The sequence below is a fragment of the Suncus etruscus genome, chromosome 2 (genome assembly GCF_024139225.1).
Source record: "Suncus etruscus isolate mSunEtr1 chromosome 2, mSunEtr1.pri.cur, whole genome shotgun sequence".
Taxonomy (NCBI): Eukaryota; Metazoa; Chordata; class Mammalia; order Eulipotyphla; family Soricidae; genus Suncus; species Suncus etruscus.
This window is the reverse complement of record NC_064849.1, coordinates 135,433,681-135,453,897: the sequence shown is the minus strand read 5'-3', so window position 1 is coordinate 135,453,897 and position 20,217 is coordinate 135,433,681. Positions and strand designations below refer to the sequence as shown.

The window sequence follows — 20,217 nt, the reverse complement described above, 5'->3', positions numbered from 1 at the left end:
AGTAAGAGTATCAAAAACATTTGCTTAGGGCTAGATGTATATATAGTTTTTTATAGTTAATTTGGTCCGGGGAGATCTCCCCAAGTGGGGGCTTGGAGACCACTTCCAGATATCAGCCAATAAGGCGGGTGGTTCACTGCAAAGGGTCCTTGTGGTACTAGGGACCACCAGTGCCACAGCTCACAGTGCTTAGGGGTTGAGTGGGCTTTAGGACAATTTGCTAACGTTTCTGAATCGTTTGTTGAGTAGCAGTTACTTAAAATTTTTTTAAATTAAATTTTGTTTTGCTTGGCCATACCCTGTGATGGTTAGCAGTTATATCTAACTCTGCACTCAGGGGGTCATTTTTGGGGGGATTATATAGGATGCCAAGCTTTTAACCTGGGTCAGTTACATGCAAGACAAGCACCCTACCTACTGCACTATCGTTTTGGCCCCATTACTTAAAATTTATTTATTTATTTATTTATTTATTTATTTATTTATTTATTTATTTATTTATGGTTTTGGGGTTATGCCCAGCGGCACTCAGGGGTTACTCTTGGCTCTGTGCTCAGAAATACCTCCCTGGCAGGCTCAGGGAACCATTTGGGATCCTGGGTACGTGCTGGGTCGTCTGTGTGCAAGGTAAATGCCCTACTGCTGTGCTATCTCTCTGGCCCTTTAATTTTATTTATTGATTTTAATTTTGGGGCCACACTTGGCAGTGCTCAGGGCTTACTCCTGGCTTTGCCTGCAAGAATCACTTCAAGTGGGGCTTGGGAGACCATTTGGAATGCTAAGGATCAAACTCAGAAGGGCTTCATGCAAACAAATGTTATTCCTCAGCCCAAACCCCTACCTTCATTCTATCTCTCAGGTCCCATGGTAGCTATTATCTTTTAATCCCTTGCACAGAGAAGAGAATAAAACTGCTGAGGTTCAATGATATATTAAAACTCATAGCCTAGTACATGGTAAAATTCCCGTATCCTTCAGTCCTCTGAGACCTTTAAAATAAGTGGCTTCCTGGCCCCTTTTAATCGAAGACTGACATGTTTATAAGCTCCTAGTGTGACTAGGACTTTACTGAAAACAAAAGGGCACCATGGGAGAACATATGTGTGTGTGTCTCTGGGGGATGTTCTGATGCTCAATCAGCACATCCCGAACTCTATAGTCCTAGGGACGGTGCTCCAACCTTGCCCTCTCAAATCTGTCTTCCTGGAGCCTTTGGACACTCCCTAAGCCTCCTATTGTCATGAACTCAGGAGAAGGGGAGAGATTGCTTGCAATAAACATTTTAGAGTAATAAGAGAACTGAGACGCTAGAGCAGTACTCCAGCTCTGAGACTGAGCTGTGTTCAAGCTTGCACGGGTATATAAAGTATATCTCCCTTCGCTTTTTTTCCATAAGTGTGTCCTCCTCTTCCAGCTACAGCTATAAAGTACAGCCAGAAACTCATTCTGAAGTTAATCCCTCCTTGGGCATTTGTTAGGAATAAAGGGAATTTGAGGAAAGTAAAAAGATCTAGGTCTGCCCAGATGGTTCTGCATTTTCTCTGAGGATAGAGAACTGATCTCAAGTTGCAGAAGAAAGGGAAGGGCATTTATATTACCAAGTTCTTCCTTCCCAACGAACTTGAAGAGAAATGCAGAACTCACACTTGAAAAGATGGCTTATACAATAGACTGTGTTTGCCTCTAGCATTCTATTCCAGTAGTCATCAGAATACAGTCTTGAAGAGAAAACCTGAGGAGTTGGAGTCCAAGTGCTTGAAATGTAAAGAAAGGGTAGAAGTCATGAAAACCCCTTTAGAAATCATCTTGGGCTCACTCCTTTTCAAAGGAGTAACTCATTCTTCTGGTATTCAGGCACTTCATTGCTCTCAGCCACAGAATACTAATATGGTTCTGAGCACATTGCATGTATTAATTAATTAATTATTTTAAACTCCAATTGCATTTTTATAAAAAAATAAATATATTTTATAAGAAAAAATGTTGACAGAGTATTAAAAAGCAATAATACAATACATGGAAAACCAACAGAATAAAAAGAAAGCTAAACAAATAAGATAAAAAAAACTAAAATAAATTTAGCTGATTTTAATCATATTAACAGAATTAGGAATATGTCACTCTAGACCAATAGACTAAATCACTAGTAATAATCTTTCAAAATTCATTAAACCAATAATGACATTACAAAGCAAATCTATGAAAGTAAAACAACAAAAGGTGTTTGAACAATAAATATTATAGGCATCAAAGTGAACATTCTACCCAATATTTAATCCCTGTATATTTAAAGTCAAAATGGATCATATATTTAATGAAAAACTATGCACTATTTAGAATGAAGCACAGGAGAATATATTTTTAATATATTTTTTATTTAAGTAACATGATCATATATTTGGGTTACAGTCATAACCAGAACACCCCCCTTCACCAGTGTAACATTACCCCCTCCCCCCTTCCCATCCCCTGCCTGTATTCAAGACAGGCATTCTACTACAGTTATTTGTTTTTAAGTTCAGTAAGTTGTATTTTTTTTCCTTAAAGGATAAGAGTAAAAAAAAATATATATAGTAAAGGTGTGATAGTGGCAATCACTGTTGTTTGCATAGGTCCAGAAAAATGGAAAAAATGGAAAAAAAATCCTTGACCTGATTACAAAAAGGCCTCACCCCAGAAGTTTATTGGCATAAGACAGACTCTGGGCTCCAAGCATACCAGTCCATCCAACTCCAGTCATTCTCAAGGTCCCCGGTGAAACTTTTTCACACTTTAGCTATTGTTGGTGTCAGATTCTTATATTTAAAGACTCTGGATTCTGTGCATTTCTTTCATCGATGTCAGGCTGATGTAGAGCATCCTCTAGTTTCAGCATATCATTAAATGCAGAGCAATCTGCCCTGCATGCAGACTGTTCTTGAGTCGTCTGGGTGTTGGGAGCATTCTTTGGAGTAAGTCACTGCCAAAGCAGTGGTAGGTCTTCTCTGGTAGAGGCTTGGATCCTGGTATGTTAAAGACAATTGTGGTTGTTTCCATAGATGTTATCCATTGTTCAGGTGTGTATGGGCGATGCCCATTCTTCTGAAGTCTAAGCCAAATCATTATGCCAATGTTCAGAGTAAAAGGCCTAATTACATTACCAAATTTGTGTTCCCATCTCTATTAGATAAGAACTTGTTTGCATATGTATTATTTTCCCATTTTAATGTGCCTATGCAAAAGAGAAGCAATGCCACAAGATATTGTTGGTGCATCTGGGGGCCGACGAATAAAGTCCAACATTCCCCGTAACTTGGTACAAACATGAAATCTATACAGAGATACTTTTCTACCAGTATTGCTTATAAAACAGATCTCAAAGGGGGAAATCAAACAATCAAATAACAAATCCAGTGGGCAAAATTGTCACTATATGAGGATATTCGAAAAGAGTTATAGATGTTAAGGGAATACATCTGAGATATACAAAGGAGATACACGTGACCCTTTTATGTTTTAGAAATAGTCAAGAGGGAGGGGGGTGTTTCCGAGACACCACTTTGGTCTGTGATTGGACAAGCGAAGAGAGCATGGAGCCATGTCTTCCCCTTGTTGCCTGCTAAAGCTCTCACAGCGATGTAGTTGTTGCTATTGTCATCCCTATTTCATAACGTAAAGATCAACATACAAGAGCTTGTGCAAGATCACAAGACTATATGGTATAGTCAGGGTTTTAACTAAGCAGTAGTATACCACACACAACACAACACTGTATTATGTTTAAGGCTTGCACAGGGAGTAAACACAGAAAATCTACTCAAACAATATCACAAGAAAGGTGGGAGCTGACAACGTGGTTAGGGCATATATGTACTTAATTTAGGCTCAATCCTGGCACTTGAAAGGCCTACTGAGCATCATCAGGTATACTTCTGGAGGGTCCCCAATCAGCACAGGGGTGACCTGTTAGTTGGCCATTGCCCATAATGGCCCAAACCCTTGAACTACATGGGAGATTCTTTCCTCACACACAAACACATATCTCATCTTAAGATTTACAAAATGAACAATTCTTCTGGGACACTGGGCCATTCCTAATATCATATCAATCAAAAAGAATAATTTGGCCCTGGAGATGTGTGTGAGGCATATGGCTAACTCTTTTATGAGCTAACCCCAATTCAGTTCCAGCATTGCATGTTGCTCTCCCTAACATTCACCACAAGGTGCAGGACTGAGCACCCTGGAGCAGCATTGCATTCCTGGGACCTGCTTCCTGGTTGACCAAGTGGTTAAGTTTTGTTGGGAGTGGTCCTCAGGTTGTACCCCATTTGGGAACCAGTATAATGCATCACATTTCAAGTTAGGTATTGCCAAATTAACTATAAAATCAGAAGAGGATTTATTCTGATTCAATTACTTGTAATTATCTCAGATAACAAAATGAAGAACTTGGCTATTTTCATACTTAGGTACTTACTGTCTCTGTATTAGCAACCATGCTCTTGTACTTAGAGACCTCCGAATCATTTAATATAAGGTCAGAAAAGATATGCATAAAATGATATATAAACCTAGACTTATTAATTTCCCAAGAAATTCTAAGTTTTGGTTTTCTGGTTTATGAAAGTTTTTGGTGAAGAATACTTACTTGTATGGATTTAGGAGATGTGGGCTTTAGTTTTCTGTGCCAGTCTTAGTCTCTCAACTCCCTGGAGACATTTTTCTTATCAGTGAAATATGGAGTTTGGAATGAATACTAAGATTTTCTGTAGCTCTAAATTTCTTTGACTTAGATGTTTGTGCTCATTACGATAGCTTTCTGACTTGGCAAATGTGTATTATAAACACTAAATCATCTGCTGATAGAAAGAGTAAACTTTCCTAACACTGTTCTGCAAGTTTTTTTTTTTTTTTTTTTTTTTTTGGTTTTTGGGCCACACCCTGTGACGCTCAGGGGTTACTCCTGGCTATGCGCTCAGAAGTTGCTCCTGGCTTCTTGGGGGACCATATGGGACGCCGGGGGATCGAACCGCTGTCCGTCCTAGGCTAGCGCAGGCAAGGCAGGCACCTTACCTCCAGCGCCACCGCCCGGCCCCCTGTTCTGCAAGTTTTAAGACCTGTTGTTTAACCACTTTTTTTAAACATGCAGGCTTTTGTAAAAAGAAAAAAAAAATGCATGGGGCTTGAGAGAGGGGGAGAAGGATACTATTAAGCAGATAAGGCACATAGTAACAGAGAAATTCAAGAACTATAATTTAGGTCTCTGCACTCTTAGTCTACTGCTGTATTCCCATAGCCCAATGACTTGATCATTATTTATTATAATAGTAAGATACTTATCTTTTTAATTTTTATTAATAAAAATACATTCACATGACTTAAGAATTAACAAAAGACTTCCATTGAAAATCTCTCCCAGGGCCAGAGAGATAGCATGGAGGTAAGGCATTTTTGGGATGAGTGCAAAAATTTTCTCCCAATCAGTTATCTATCTTCTGGTTTTAGCCCATGAGGAAACCATATTTTTTTCCAGTCACCTAATTAAAACATATAGGTGCTTTCAAGTTTTGATATAGCAAAGAATACTAAAATTAATATTTGTACATTCCAATTTTGCCCATTTGAATATGTATGCAGAATAAATTCATCAAGGGCTTATGAATTTATAACTTTGATTAATTTTTCAAAATGTACCTCCATAGGTTCTATTCTTCATTACCCAGAGGATATATTACTTATTTCTGTATACTCTTTTTTGTTTATTTTGGTTTTGGGCCATATTCAGTAGTGCTCAGGGGTTACTCCTGTTTTTTTTGTTTTTTGTTTTTTTTTCTGATCAAAGTGTCACTTTTATTTCAAACAAGCAGGGCGGGTTAAAAAAATGTGTGTGTGTGTGGGGGGGGGTAAAAAACAAAAACAAAAAAAAAACAAGCAGGGCTTATATAAGAAGTGAGCAATAGTGGGAGATTTCATAACGGTTGGTTACATGAACAACACAATCTCTAGGTGTATTCATAAAAATCACAATACTTTGCCAGCATTCCTCCTGCAAGTACATACATGTTATAACAAGCCTTCCTGTGTGGTCAAATTCTTACAGGGCAGTCTGCATCAACTCCTGCACATTTGGCAGGTACACATCTTAAATTCAGATTAAGGGCAATGCTGAGACAAAATGTCTGTCCAAGGCAAAATGGCTGTACTTATACTAAGCTATATTTCAAAGGATCTGGCTCTGAACAGTGGTAGATTATTTTTTCTTAGTATATTTTCAGAGAAAAAGATGGCATGAGGTATGGGATACATAGTTAATTTTCTACTCAATGCATACATAATAAATGGCACAAGTGAGTTTATATTAAAACCAAAGATTAGGGTATGTATGATAGGGAAAGCTCCCAAGACATTGAGTTCTCAAATTGACCTAAATTTCATACAATTCTAAACATATACAAATAAATATGGAAATTATTTTTTTAATTTTATGAGAATATAAATTTATTTGTGAGTGATTTTGTTATGTGACATGTACATATTATATAAGTTATTAGTAGAACCAAATTAAGGTCAGATTAGGGAAGGACAGTAATTTACCTTCCTTTCAAAGAATTTTTTAAACTTTAATAACCTAGAAAAAGATGAAGTTTTTCAGAAGGTAAATAGCAAGGATAATGCTTTATCTTGCTGATTATATGGTATAATATTTTTGTTCCCATCATCCAATATTGATATATTGATAATATTTTTAAGACTACTTCTTCTTTGTTCAGCTTCACAGGTTAACGTTTTGTAAGTATTATATAGCAAGTTTCAATTTTCTGACCACTATTAACCCTGAGCTTTTTTCTCTACTTGATTATGTGTCATATTTTTACAGTTCAGATAGTTTTCCATTCATTAATTTAAATCTGATGACTAGATTTTTATATAAAAACGTAGAACCATTCTTTTACAATGTTTTTTTTTTTGAATAACACTGTTTTGGAAATAAGCAATTAGACTGAAATGTGAATTTTTTTTTGTGTGTGTGGTTTTTGGATCACACCCGGCAGTGCTCAGGGGTTATTTCTGGCTCCAGGCTCAGAAATTGCTCCTGGCAGGCACAGGGGACCATATGGGGCGCTGGGATTCGAACTGATGACCTCTTGCATGAAAGGCAAACGCCTTACCTCCATGCTATCTCTCCGGCCCCTGAAATGTGAATTTTTTTTATAATATAATTTTATTTTGATTATAGTGGCTTACATATTGTTGACAATAATATTTTAGGTACATATTTACATAAAATCAGGAGGGATTCCCATCCATCACCGAATTGTTCTCCCTACCCGTCCGTTTTTGTCTTCCCTCCCATTTCTTCTTCCCTCACCCCCGGGTGGCTAGAATATGTGGTCCCCTCTGTATCTAACCTATTACTTAGTAGTCTTGCACCTATTTGGTCTTGAGGCCTCCCTAATTTCCCCCTCTAACTGGAGGCAAGACCAGCTATTTCAAGTTACGTGGTTTTGCCTGAAAAAGAAAAAAGTAATAAATTGGGGTAAGAGTCTAATACCCCGAAAATGGGCGGAATCCTTCTAGTGGCTCTCATCATCGATTTGGGAGGTGAAGGAGAAAGAGAAGGTGAAACACTCCACCAGTACCAAAAGAAGTGTCAAATATCCATTGAGGACTCCAACTATATCGATAAGCACCACAAAAAACAAACAAAAAACAAAACAAAACAAACAAAAAACCAACACAAACAAGCACACAAACAAAAAACACACCATTGTCTTGAAATAAGAAACATGGCATAGCACATAACGAAAGAAAAGAGAGGAAGAGAAAAAATAAGTATAACTGGGGACAACAATTTCAATAATCACACCCAAAGAGAGAAATCGACCAAAATAGATAGGTAAATGAAAGTAATAATAATAATAAATGAAGGTAAAAAAATATATATATATAAATAACCAAGGTTTTGTGCTTTTTGTATTTTTGTTTTTTCCCTCCTGCCCTGGCACAGTAAATATTGGGGTCATTTGAAAAGGAATTCACTTGGCCTAAAAAATATGGGGTTTCTCCGTCCTTGGAGTATACTGTCATGGGATCAACTCTAGACTTTGCTCAGGATCATTTACTCTCCCGGTGGCGTTTTTGTGGTTGGTAGACTTCTGCTCTGTCCAGGGTGATACAATCAGAGCTCTGTGTTTAGAGGTCTCAGTATCTGCACAGATCCTGAGATGGGATTTATGATGAAGTCAGTCTTTGTGATTCTAGAGGTTCTGTTACCTCAGTGTCATTTTAATCCATCTTCTGTGGTTGGTGATCTTGGGCTTTGCACTGAGCCTAGGATGGCACCTAGGTTAGCATCTTTCTTTGTGCTTCCAGAAGCCCCATTCCGTTACAATTGTCTCTGCAGGACCTTTGGAACTGGGGATCATGCTTATTGTGCAGGTCATAGTTCAAACCCTAAACTAGGGCTTTTTTATTGGTCCCAAGATGTGTACAGTCTGGTCGTGGTTCTATCAGCCAGTCATCTGTAAATCGCGATCTTGGCTTTTGGACCTACCAAAGGGTGCCAAGTCTTCTGGTTTTGTCTTGTCGTTAGCTGGTAAGGTAGGCTAATCTGCTCTAAGGTCAAGTTGTTCACATTTTCCTCGTTGTCAGGATATCATGTTAGAGCTGGCCCTTGTTGTTGACCCTGCAGTATTAAGGCTGTCCCGGATGGGATTTGTTTCCTGCAGCTGTTGTGAAGAGCTGTGCCGTTTCTATGTCTGGGATCCAGGGTTCAAGGCTGGATGAATGGTATCTAATCACCTGAGGTCTAAGTTGATTCCACATGACATATTTTTCAGGTAGGAGATATCCCTGTATTATTAACAACTGTGAGTTCCTATCTCTATTAGATAAGAGCTCTTTTCTATATGTAAGATTTCCCCTTTATTTAGTGTGCCTTTGCAGGGAGAAATGGTGCTACATTATATTGTCGGTGTATTTGGGGGTGGACAGAGGGGATAACAGAAACAGGTAACATACCCAAAAACGATAAAAAATAAAAAAAAATAAAAAATGAAATAAAATAAAATAAAATAAAATAAAAATAATTAAATAAAAAAAAGAAAGGGAATGAAAATGTATATGCTCACAAATGTATATGTAGGACAGGCATTTGAAAAAATAAATTAAAAAAATAAATAAATAAAAGAAGAAATAAAATGAGTTAGCGAAGCTTTTAAAGGACCAAAATGGTGCAAAAAACTACCTTACATTTGGGGGAAAGCCGGTAAAGATGTGGTGTATTACAGGTCTTATGCCTATGTTGGAAGTACAGTTTTTCCCATTGCCTTTTGGGTTTTTCTTGTGGTGTGTGGGTTCCCAGGCATCTTTCTATCACACCCCCTGGCCTTCTTCAGTTTGGTAAAAATTTGTGGTAGGGAGGTCTTGGAAGAGTTCTTGTATTGGGGATACTTTTGGACCTAGGCCCGGTTTCAAGAAACAGTCCACGTTAGGGGGAGTTGGTAGGGAGGGCCGCACAGCATGAGTCCGCAGGGAGTTGGCTGTCTTTTCTTGCAGGAGACTAGGTGTGGGTTTGACTGGGTGTCCCCTCGCCTGGGTGCTGGGTACTGGTTCGTTGGGTAGGAGGTCGATCTTGATGCCTAATAGATTAAGGACTGAGGGTGAAGAGTTTTAATATGGTGGGAGATCTGGATGGGATTGAGGGGTGAAGGGATAGTTAGATTTCCGGAGGGGAGAAAGGGGAAGGTATATGAGAGGGGTATGAAGGGAGAGAAAAGAAAAAATACCTTATAAAGAAAGGGAGAAGAGAAAGGGAAAAAAAGTAAAGGGAAGAATAGAAAAGAGAAAAATGAAGAAAAAAAAAAAAGAAAAAAAAAGAAGAAAGTAGTGAGAAGAGAGGAGAGAATAGCAAGGGAATGCTGGATTCGTTGATTGTGTTCGATGAATAGAGCCTGTAGTTTAAGTCTGTACGTCGCAGTTACTGCTTTGGTGGTCTGACTGGTCATGTGCTTCAATTCCTAAAAGAAGGTATAACCTAGAGATAAAGTGTATGTTAAAGATTTTTCTCGTGGCCATCTCGTAGTGCAAGCAAGGTATGGTATCTTGTGTAGTATCCCGAGTTGCCATCTTAGTTTGTCCGCCCTTTGTATCCAAGGGTGCCTGTGGACAGAAAAGCTGAGAGGTTATTTAAAATATAGTAAGATAAAGGCATTAAAACATAGTGTTATGGTATGTTTCCATTGCAGTCAGTGATTTCCCGTGGTGTTCTATACTTGTGTTCCTGTATACGATCTCTAAGGGATTCTTGTGGGCCTTTGTTGTAGAAGTCTGATTACATACCTGTTCTCTCTATGCTGCTGTCTCTGTTGTTGCTGTTTTCTTTGTGGTAATCTGTGTAGTCAAGAGTTTGCGTTGTTCCTTTTTCATGTATTTTGGACACTGCTCCCAAGTATATGTTGACTATTACAGTGCTCGGAGTTTCTACCCTGTTAAACCCTGTTATTTGATTGTTAGGTATTAGTTGTGTATAAAATATATGTTCTAGGTGCTTCAGAATAGTGCTACCATTCTGTGTTTATCTTTTGTCTTCTGACTTACTTCGTTTAACATAACATGATCTAGGTCCATCCACGTTGCTGCAAAGTCTGTGATTGTATCATTTCTGACTGCCATGTAATATTCCATTGTGTATATGTACCACATCTTAATGATCCATTCATCTGTTGTTGGACATCGAGGTTGGTTCCAAGATTTGGCTATTATACTGAGTGCTGCGATAAATAGTGGGGTGCATATGTATTTTGGGATGAATAGCCTTCCAACTTGGGGGTATATGCCTAGGAGGGCAATTGCTGGGTCAAATGTCAGCTCAATTCTGAGTTCTTTGAGCACTCTCCAGACTTTTCTCCATAGGTGTTGGATTAAGGGGCATTCCCACCAGCAGTGGATGAGAGTTCCTTTCATACCACATCCCCGCCAACAAAGGTTGTTTCCATTATTTTTGATGTGAGCCATCCTCACTGGTATAAGGTGGTATCTCATTGTTGTCTTGATTTGGATCTCCCTGATGATGAGTGAAGGTGAGCATGTTTTCATGTGTTTGTTGGCCATCCTTCTGTCTTCTTCAGAGAAGTGTCTATTCATTTCATCTTCCCATTTTTTTATGGCTTTATTTGGTTTTGGGGGGCTCAGCTTTCTGAGTGCTTTGTATGTTCTAGATATCAGCCCTTTATCTGATATGTCGAGTGAAAAGATTTTTTCCCATTCTGTTAACTGTCTTCTTGCATTAAGTAGGGTTTCTTTTGGCATGCAGAAGCTTTTTAGTTTGATGTAGTCCCATTTGTTTATATTTGCTGCTAACGTTCTTGCCATTGGTGCTCCATTCTCAAAGACCTTTTTGATATATAGGTCTTCGAGTGTTCTGCCTATTTTATTCTCGATAAACTTTATAGATTCGGGTCTGATTTCGAGGTCTTTGATCCATTTTGAGTTGACTTTTGTATAAGGGGTGAGGTATGGGTCAATCTTCATTTTCGTATGTGGTTTTCCAATTGTACCAACACCATTTGTTGAATAGACTTCCTTTGTTCCATTTCAGGTTCTTGCCTCTTATCAAATATTAGTTGGCTGTATATCTTGGGGTTTATGTCTGGGAATTCTGTTCTGACCCACTGGTCTGAGGTCCTGTCTCTGTTCCAGTACCATGCTGTTTTGATTACTATGGCTCTATAGTATAGTTTCATGTTAGGTAAGGAGATGCCTCCCAGATTTTTGTTTTTCAGTATGTGTTTGGCTATCCTGGGTCTTTTGTGGTTCCAGATAAATTTTGTGATTGATTGTTCTATTTCATTAAAGAATGGTGTCTGGATTTGGATAGGGATTGCATTAAATCTATATAGTAGTTTGGGTAGGATAGTCATTTTGACTATGTTAATTCTACCTATCCGTCAGCATGGGATGTTCTTCCATTTCTTTAGATCGTCTTCAATTTCTTTCTGAAGCGTTTTGAAGTTTCCCTGGTATAGGTCTTTCACTTCCCTTGTAAGGTTGATTCCTAGGTACCTGATATTTTTTGATACTATTTTTAATGGTATTGTATTTTTAATCTCTCTCTCCTCGACTTCGTTGTTTGTATATAGAAACGCTACTGTCTTTTGTGTATTGACTTTGTATCCAGCCACTTTGCTGTATTGGTTAATTGTTTCTAGGAGTTTTACTGTGGACTCTTTAGGGTTTTCGATGTATATCATCATATCATCTGCAAATAGAGATAGTTTGTGTTCCTCTTTCCCAATTTGGATTCCTTTGATTCCCTTCTCTTGTTGGATTGCTATTGCTAGGACTTCTAAGGTTGTATTGAATAATAGTGGAGAGAGTGGACAGCCTTGCCTAGTTCCTGACCTTAGTGGAAATGCTTCTAGTTTCTCGCCATTAAGTATAATGTTGGCTGTAGGCTTTTCATAGATAGCTGTAACTATCTTGAGGAAGGTTCCTTCTAACCCTATTTTGCTGAGTGTCTTTAACATGAAAGGGTGTTGGATTTTGTCAAACGCCTTCTCTGCATCGATTGATATGATCATGTGGTTTTTGTTTTTCTTGTTGTTGATGTGATGTATAATGTTGATTGATTTGCGTATGTTGAACCAACCTTGCATTCCTGGTATAAAACCCACTTGGTCATGATGTATGATCTCTTTGATGAAGTGCTGGATTTGGTTTGCTAAGATTTTGTTGAGTATCTTTGCATCTATGTTCATTAGTGAGATTGGTCTATAGTTTTCTTTCTTGGTGGTATCTTTGCCATCTTTGGGAATGAGTGTGATATTTGCCTCATAGAAGGAGTTAGGGAGGATTCCTGTTTTTTCTATGGTTTGGAAGAGCCTATGGAAAAGTGGTAGTAAGTCTTCTCGGAATGTTTGGTAGAATTCACCTGTAAATCCATCTGGTCCTGGGCTTTTGTTCTTAGGGAGTTTTTTAATTACATCTTCAATTTTCTCTGAGGTGATTGGTCTGTTTAGGCTTTCTAGGTCTTCCTTGTCCAGTCTCGGAAAAGGGTTTTTCTCCAGGAATCTGTTGATTTCTCCTGGGTTCTCTATCCTAGCTGAGTATAGTTGTTCATAATATGATCTTATGATATGTTGTATTTCTTGGGGTTCTGTTGTAATATCTCCCCTTTCATTTCTGATCCTACTGATTTGGGTGTTTTCCCTCTTTTTTTTTTTTTTTGGTGAGTTTTGCCAGTGGTTTGTCTATCTTGTTTATTTTTTCGAAAAACCAACTCCTGGTCTCATTGATTTTTTGTATTGTTTTCTTGGTTTCTATGTTGTTTATTTCTGCTCTGGTTTTTATTATTTCTTGCCTTTTGGTTGTGGTTGGATTTCTCTGTTGCTGTTGTTCCAATTCTTTGAGGTGATCTTTTAAACTGTTGGTTTTGTTATTTTCCTGTTTCTTGATATAGGCCTGTATTGCTATGTTTTCCCCTAATTACTGCTTTTGCTGTGTCCCACAAATTTTGACATGTTGTCTCTTCATTGTCATTTGTCTCAAGGAATCTTTTTATTTCTTTTTTTTTTAATTTATTTAAACACCTTAATTACATACATGATTGTGTTTGGGTTTCAGTCATGTAAAGAACACCACCCATCACCAGTGCAACATTCCCATCACCAATGTCCCAAGTCTCCCTTCGCCCCACCCGACCCCCGCCTGTACTCTAGACAGGCTCTCCATTTTCCTCATACATTCTCATTATTAGGACAGTTCAAAATGTAGTTATTTCCCTATCTAAACTCATCACTCTTTGTGGTGAGCTTCCTGAGGTGAGCTGGAACTTCCAGCTCTTTTCTCTTTTGTGTCTGAAAATTATTATTACAAGGGTGTCTTTCATTTTTCTTAAAACCTATAGATGAGTGAGACCATTCTGCGTTTTTCTCTCTCTCTCTGACTTATTTCACTCAGCATAATAGATTCCATGTACATCCATGTATAGGAAAATTTCATGACTTCATCTCTCCTGACAGCTGCATAATATTCCATTGTGTATATGTACCACAGTTTCTTTAGCCATTCGTCTGTTGGAGGGCATCTTGGTTGTTTCCAGAGTCTTGCTATGGTAAATAGAGCTGCAATGAATATAGGTGTAAGGAAGGGGTTTTTGTATTGTATTTTTGTGTTCCTAGGGTATATTCCTAGGAGTGGTATAGATGGATCGTATGGGAGCTTGATTTCCAGTTTTTGGAGGAATCTCCATATCGCTTTCCATAAAGGTTGAACTAGACAGCATTCCCACCAGCAGTGGATAAGAGTTCCTTTCTCTCCACATCCCCGCCAACACTGTTTATTCTCATTCTTTGTGATGTGTGCCATTCTCTGGGGTGTGAGGTGGTATCTCATCGTTGTTTTGATTTGCATCTCCCTGATGATTAGTGATGTGGAACATTTTTTCATGTGTCTTTTGGCCATGTGTATTTCTTCTTTGTCAAAGTGTCTGTTCATTTCTTCTCCCCATTTTTTGATGGGGTTAGATGTTTTTTTCTTGTAAAGTTCTGTCAGTGCCTTGTATATTTTGGAGATTAGCCCCTTATCTGATGGGTATTGGGTGAATAGTTTCTCCCACTCAGTGGGTGGCTCTTGTATCCTGGGCACTATTTCCTTTGAGGTGCAGAAGCTTCTCAGCTTAATATATTCCCATCTGTTAATCTCTGCTTTCACTTGCTTGGAGAGTGCAGTTTCCTCCTTGAAGATGCCTGTAATGTCCTGGAGTATTTTGCCTATGTGCTGTTCTATATATCTTATGGTTTTGGGGCTGATATCGAGGTTTTTAATCCATTTGGATTTTACCTTTGTACATGATGTTAGCTGGGGGTCTAAGTTTAATTTTTTGCAAGTGGCTATCCAGTTGTGCCAACACCACTTGTTGAAGAGGCTTTCCCTGCTCCATTTAGGATTTCCTGCTCCTTTATCAAAAATTAGGTGGTTGTATCTCTGGGGAACATTTTCTGAGTATTCAAGCCTATTCCACTGATCTGAGGACCTATCCTTATTCCAATACCATGCTGTTTTGATAACTGTTGCTTTGTAGTACAGTTTAAAGTTGGGGAAAGTAATTCCTCCCATATTCTTTTTCCCAATGATTGCTTTAGCTATTCGAGGGTGTTTATTGTTCCAAATGAATTTCAAAAGTGTCTGATCCACTTCTTTGAAGAATGTCATGGGTATCTTTAGAGGGATGGCATTAAATCTGTATAATGCCTTGGGGATTATTGACATTTTGATGATGTTAATCCTGCCAATCCATGAGCAGGGTATGCGTTTCCATTTCCGTGTGTCCTCTCTTATTTCTTGGAGCAGAGTTTTATAGTTTTCTTTGTATAGGTCCTTCACATATTTAGTCAAGTTGATTCCAAGATACTTGAGTTTGTGTGGCACTATTGTGAATGGGGTTGTTTTCTTAATGTCCATTTCATCCTTATTACTATTGGTATATAGAAAGGCCATTGATTTTTGTGTGTTAATTTTGTAGCCTGCCACCTTGCTATATGAGTCTATTGTTTCTAGAAGCTTTTTGATAGAGTCTTTAGGGTTTTCTAAGTAGAGTATCATGTCATCTGCAAACAGTGAGAGCTTGACTTCTTCCTTTCCTATCTGGATTCCCTTGATATCCTTTTCTTGCCTAATCACTATAGCAAGTACTTCCAGTGCTATGTTGAATAGGAGTGGTGAGAGAGGACAGCCTTGTCTTGTGCCAGAATTTAGAGGGAAGGCTTTCAGTTTTTCTCCATTGAGGATAATATTTGCCACTGGCTTGTGGTAGATGGCCTTCACTATATTGAGAAAGGTTCCCTCCATTCCCATCTTGCTGAGAGTTTTGATCAAGAATGGGTGTTGGACCTTATCAAATGCTTTCTCTGCATCTATTGATATGATCATGTGGTTTTTATTTTTCTTGTTATTGATGTTGTGTATTATGTTGATAGATTTACGGATGTTAAACCAGCCTTGCATTCCTGGGATGAAACCTACTTGATCGTAGTGGATGATCTTCTTAACGAGGCATTGAATCCTATTTGCCAGGATTTTGTTGAGGATCTTTGCATCTGCATTCATCAGTGATATTGGTCTGTAATTTTCTTTTTTGGTGGCGTCTCTGTCTGGTTTAGGTATCAAGGTGATGTTGGCTTCATAAAAGCTATTTGGAAGTGTTTCTGTTTGTTCAATTTCATGAAAGAGTCTTGCCAAGATTGGCAGTAGTTCCTCTTGGAAAGTTTGATAGAATTCATTAGTGAATCCATCTGGACCTGGGCTTTTGTTTTTCGGCAGACATTTGATTACTGTTTTAATTTCATCAATGGTGATGGGGGTGTTTAGATATGCTACATCCTCTTCCTTCAACCGTGGAAGATTATAAGAGTCCAAGAATTTATCCATTTCTTCCAGGTTCTCATTTTTAGTGGCGTAGAGTTTTTCAAAGTAGTTTCTGATTACCCTTTGAATCTCTGTCATATCAGTAGTGATCTCTCCTTTTTCATTCCTGATACGAGTTATCAAGTTTCTCTCTCTCTCTCTTTCTTTGTTAGGTTTGCCAGTGGTCTATCAATCTTGTTTATTTTTTCAAAGAACCAACTTCTGCTTTCGTTGATCTTTCGGATTGTTTTTTGAATTTCCACTTCGTTGATTTCTGCTCTCAGCTTTGTTATTTCCTTCTGTCTTCCTATTCTTGGGTCCTTTTGTTGAGCATTTTCTAGTTCTATTAGCTGTGTCATTAAGCTACTCAGGTAAGCTCCTTCTTCCTTCCTGATGTGTGCTTGCAAAGCTATAAATTTTCCTCTCAGTACTGCTTTTGCTGTGTCCCATAAGTTCTGAGAGTTTGTGTCTTGATTGTCATTTGTTTCCAGGAACCTTTTTATTTCCTCCTTGATTTCATCTCGGACCCACTGGTTATTGAGCATGAGGCTGTTTAACTTCCAGGTGTTAAAGTGTTTCTTCTGAGTCCCTTTGGAGTTCACAAATAATTTCAGAGCCTTGTGGTCAGCGAAGGTAGTCTGCAAAATTTCTATCCTCTTGATCTTATGGAGGTATGTTTTATGTGCCAGCATGTAGTCTATCCTGGAGAATGTCCCATGTACATTGGAGAAGAATGTGTATCCAGGTTTCTGGGGATGGAGTGTCCTATATATATCCACTAGGCCTCTTTCTTCCATTTCTCTCCTCAGGTCTAGTATATTCTTGTTGGGTTTCAGTCTGATTGACCTGTCCAGTGTTGACAAAGCCGTGTTAAGGTCCCCCACAATTATTGTGTTGTTGTTGATATTATTTTTCAGATTTGTCAACAGTTGTATTAAATATTTTGCTGGCCCCTCATTTGGTGCATATATGTTTAGGAGAGTGAATTCTTCCTGCTCTACGTACCCCTTGATTAATATAAAATGTCCGTCTTTGTCCCTTACAACCTTCCTGAGTATAACGTTTGCATTATCTGATATTAGTATGGCCACTCCAGCTTTTTTATGGGTGTTGTTTGCTTGGATAATTTTTCTCCAGCCTTTTATTTTGAGTCTATGTTTGTTCTGACTATTCAGGTGCGTTTCTTGTAGGCAGCAGAAGGTTGGATTGAGTTTTTTGATCCATTTAGCCACTCTGTGTCTCTTAACTGGTGCATTTAGTCCATTGACGTTGAGAGAAAGAATTGTCCTGGGATTTAACGCCATCTTTATTTCAAAATTTGGTGTGTCTTTTGGGTAGTCTTGTCTTAGATTAGGTCTTTCAGTTTTTCTCTTAAGACTGGTTTTGTGTCTGTGAAGTTTCTGAGCTGTTTTTTGTCTGTGAAACCATGTATTCTTCCATCAAACCGGAAAGTGAGTTTTGCTGGGTATAGTATTTTGGGTGAAGCATTCATTTCATTCAGTCTTGTCACAATATCCCACCACTGCTTTCTGGCATTGAGTGTTTCTGGTGACAGGTCTGCTGTAAATCTCAGGGAAGCTTGCTTGAACGTGATTTCCCCTTTTGATCTTGCTGTTTTCAGAATTCTGTCTCTATCTGTGGGATTTGTCATTGTGACTAGGATGTGTCTTGGGGTGGTTTTTCTGGGGTCTCTTTTGGTTGGTACTCTTCGGGCATGCAGGATTTGATCACATATATTCTTTAGCTCTGGAAGTTTCTCTTTAATGATGTTCTTGACCATTGATTCTTCCTGGAAATTTTCTTCCTGGGTCTCTGGGACTCCAATGATTCTTAAGTTGTTTCTGTTGATCTTATCATAGACTTCTATTTTCGTCTGTTCCCATTCTTTGACTAATTTTTCCATTGTCTGCTCATTTGCTTTAAGTTTTTTGTCCAATCTCTCCTGCTGTATGGAATTGTTATGTATCTCATCTTCCACAGCACCAAGTCTATTCTCAGCTTCTGATACCCTGTCCCAGAGCTTATCCATTTTGTCATTCACTTCGTTTACTGACTTTTTCAGTCCTGTTAGTTGACATGTTATTTCAGTTTGGAGTTTTGTGATTTCTGCCTTCATATTTTCTTGGTTCTTATTAGTGTTCTGTTCAACTCGATCCATGGTTTCTTGGAGTCTGTTGAGCATCTTCCATATTGCTAGTCTAAAGTCCTTATCTGAGAGGTTGATTAGTTGGTCAGTCATTATCTGGTCCTCAGAATTGTCATCTTCATTCTCTATGTCTGATGCTGGCCTGCGTTGTTTCCCCATTGTCACACTTGTATTGTGGGTTTTTCTACGTGTTGTGGTGGTATTCATTGTCTATATGATGTAGGCAGCACACTCCTCTGGCTCCTCCCTTTCTGGATGGGCTGACTTGCCTCTAAGGGAGGGGAGTCCTCCGTGGATGAAGCCTCACACTGGGTCAAATCTTAGGCCCGAGCATGCAACAGAGAAGACAGTCCAGAGAGAAATGTTTGCTTCTGTGATATAGCGCCGTTCTTAGTGTGATTTTTCCTTCTTGTTGCAATGGAGTTCTTTCCTTAGAAAGAGTGCACGGCCGCATAGCGAAGCGGAGCGGCCGTGCTCCTCTGGAGCCTTTTTTTGTCCCACTCGCAAGAGTTTCACGCAAGAGGACAGTAGACAGACATAGACAGGTCACACTCACAGTCTTTCACAGTTGAGCCCCACTGGGCCGGTGTACTTTCGCGGATTTTCCCCGCCTGGTGTCACACACAGGGAGCCGGCTTTTGCAAAGCTTAGCCGGTTTTTATGCTCTGAAGTCCCTCCCTGAAAATGGAGTCTGGGCGAGCGAGGTTTCTGGAGCCTCTCCTTGCCCCACTCGCAAGAGTTTCACGCAAGAGGACAGTAGACAGACATAGACAGGTCACACTCACAGTCTTTCACAGTTGAGCCCCACTGGGTCGGTGTACTTTCGCGGATTTTCCCCGCCTGGTGTCACACACAGGGAGCCGCGAATCTTTTTATTTCTTCCTTGAGTTGTTCTTTGATCCAGCTGTTGTTGAGCAGCATGTTGTTTAATCTCCAGTTATTAGTTTTTCTCCATTGCTTCTTCTTGACGTCAATTTTGACCTCTGTTGCATAGTGATCTGAAAGGGTACTTCTAATGATCCTTACCTTTGTGGTCTTATATAGTTTGGCTTTGTATCCTAAGACATGGTCTATTCTGGAGAAGGTTCCATGTGGGCTTGAGAAGAATGTGTATTCTGCTTTTTGGGGATGGAGGGCTCTATATAAGTCTATTAGCCCCAAATCTTCTAATTTTTCATTTAGAGCTCTTAGTTCTTTGCTATTTTTTGTTTGGTGGATCTGTCCAGTGGTGAAAGTGGAGTATTGAGGTCCCCTACTATTATCACATTTCCCTTCATGTGTTTCTCCAGGTTTATGAGCAGTTGCCTCACATATTTTGCTGACTCTAGATTAGGTGCATAGATATTGACCAGGGTTAGTGTTTCTTGATCTAATGTTCCCCTGATCAGTAAGTAGTGACCCTCTTTGTCTCTGATCACTTTCTTGAGGTTGAATGCAATTTGGTCTGATATAAGAATAGCTGTCCCTGCTCTTTTTTGTTTTCCATTGGCCTGAATAATTACTTTCCATCTTTTATTCTAAGCCTATGCTTATCCTGTAGCTGTAGGTGTGTTTCTTGCAGGCAGCAGAAGTCCGGTTTATTTTTCCTAATCCAGTTCTCTACTATGCATCTTTTAATTGGAGAGTTTAGGCCATTAACATTTAGGGAGATTATTGAGAGAGAGGACTGTTGTGCAGTTGTGTTG

General features: G+C 38.9%; 1 protein-coding gene across 1 annotated transcript in view; it reads left to right on the top strand.

Moving 5' to 3' along the window:
- ARSB (arylsulfatase B) overlaps positions 1–20,217 on the top strand; it is a 197,998-nt gene that overhangs the window by 814 nt on the left and 176,967 nt on the right. The gene's annotated exons all lie outside the window — the stretch shown is intronic.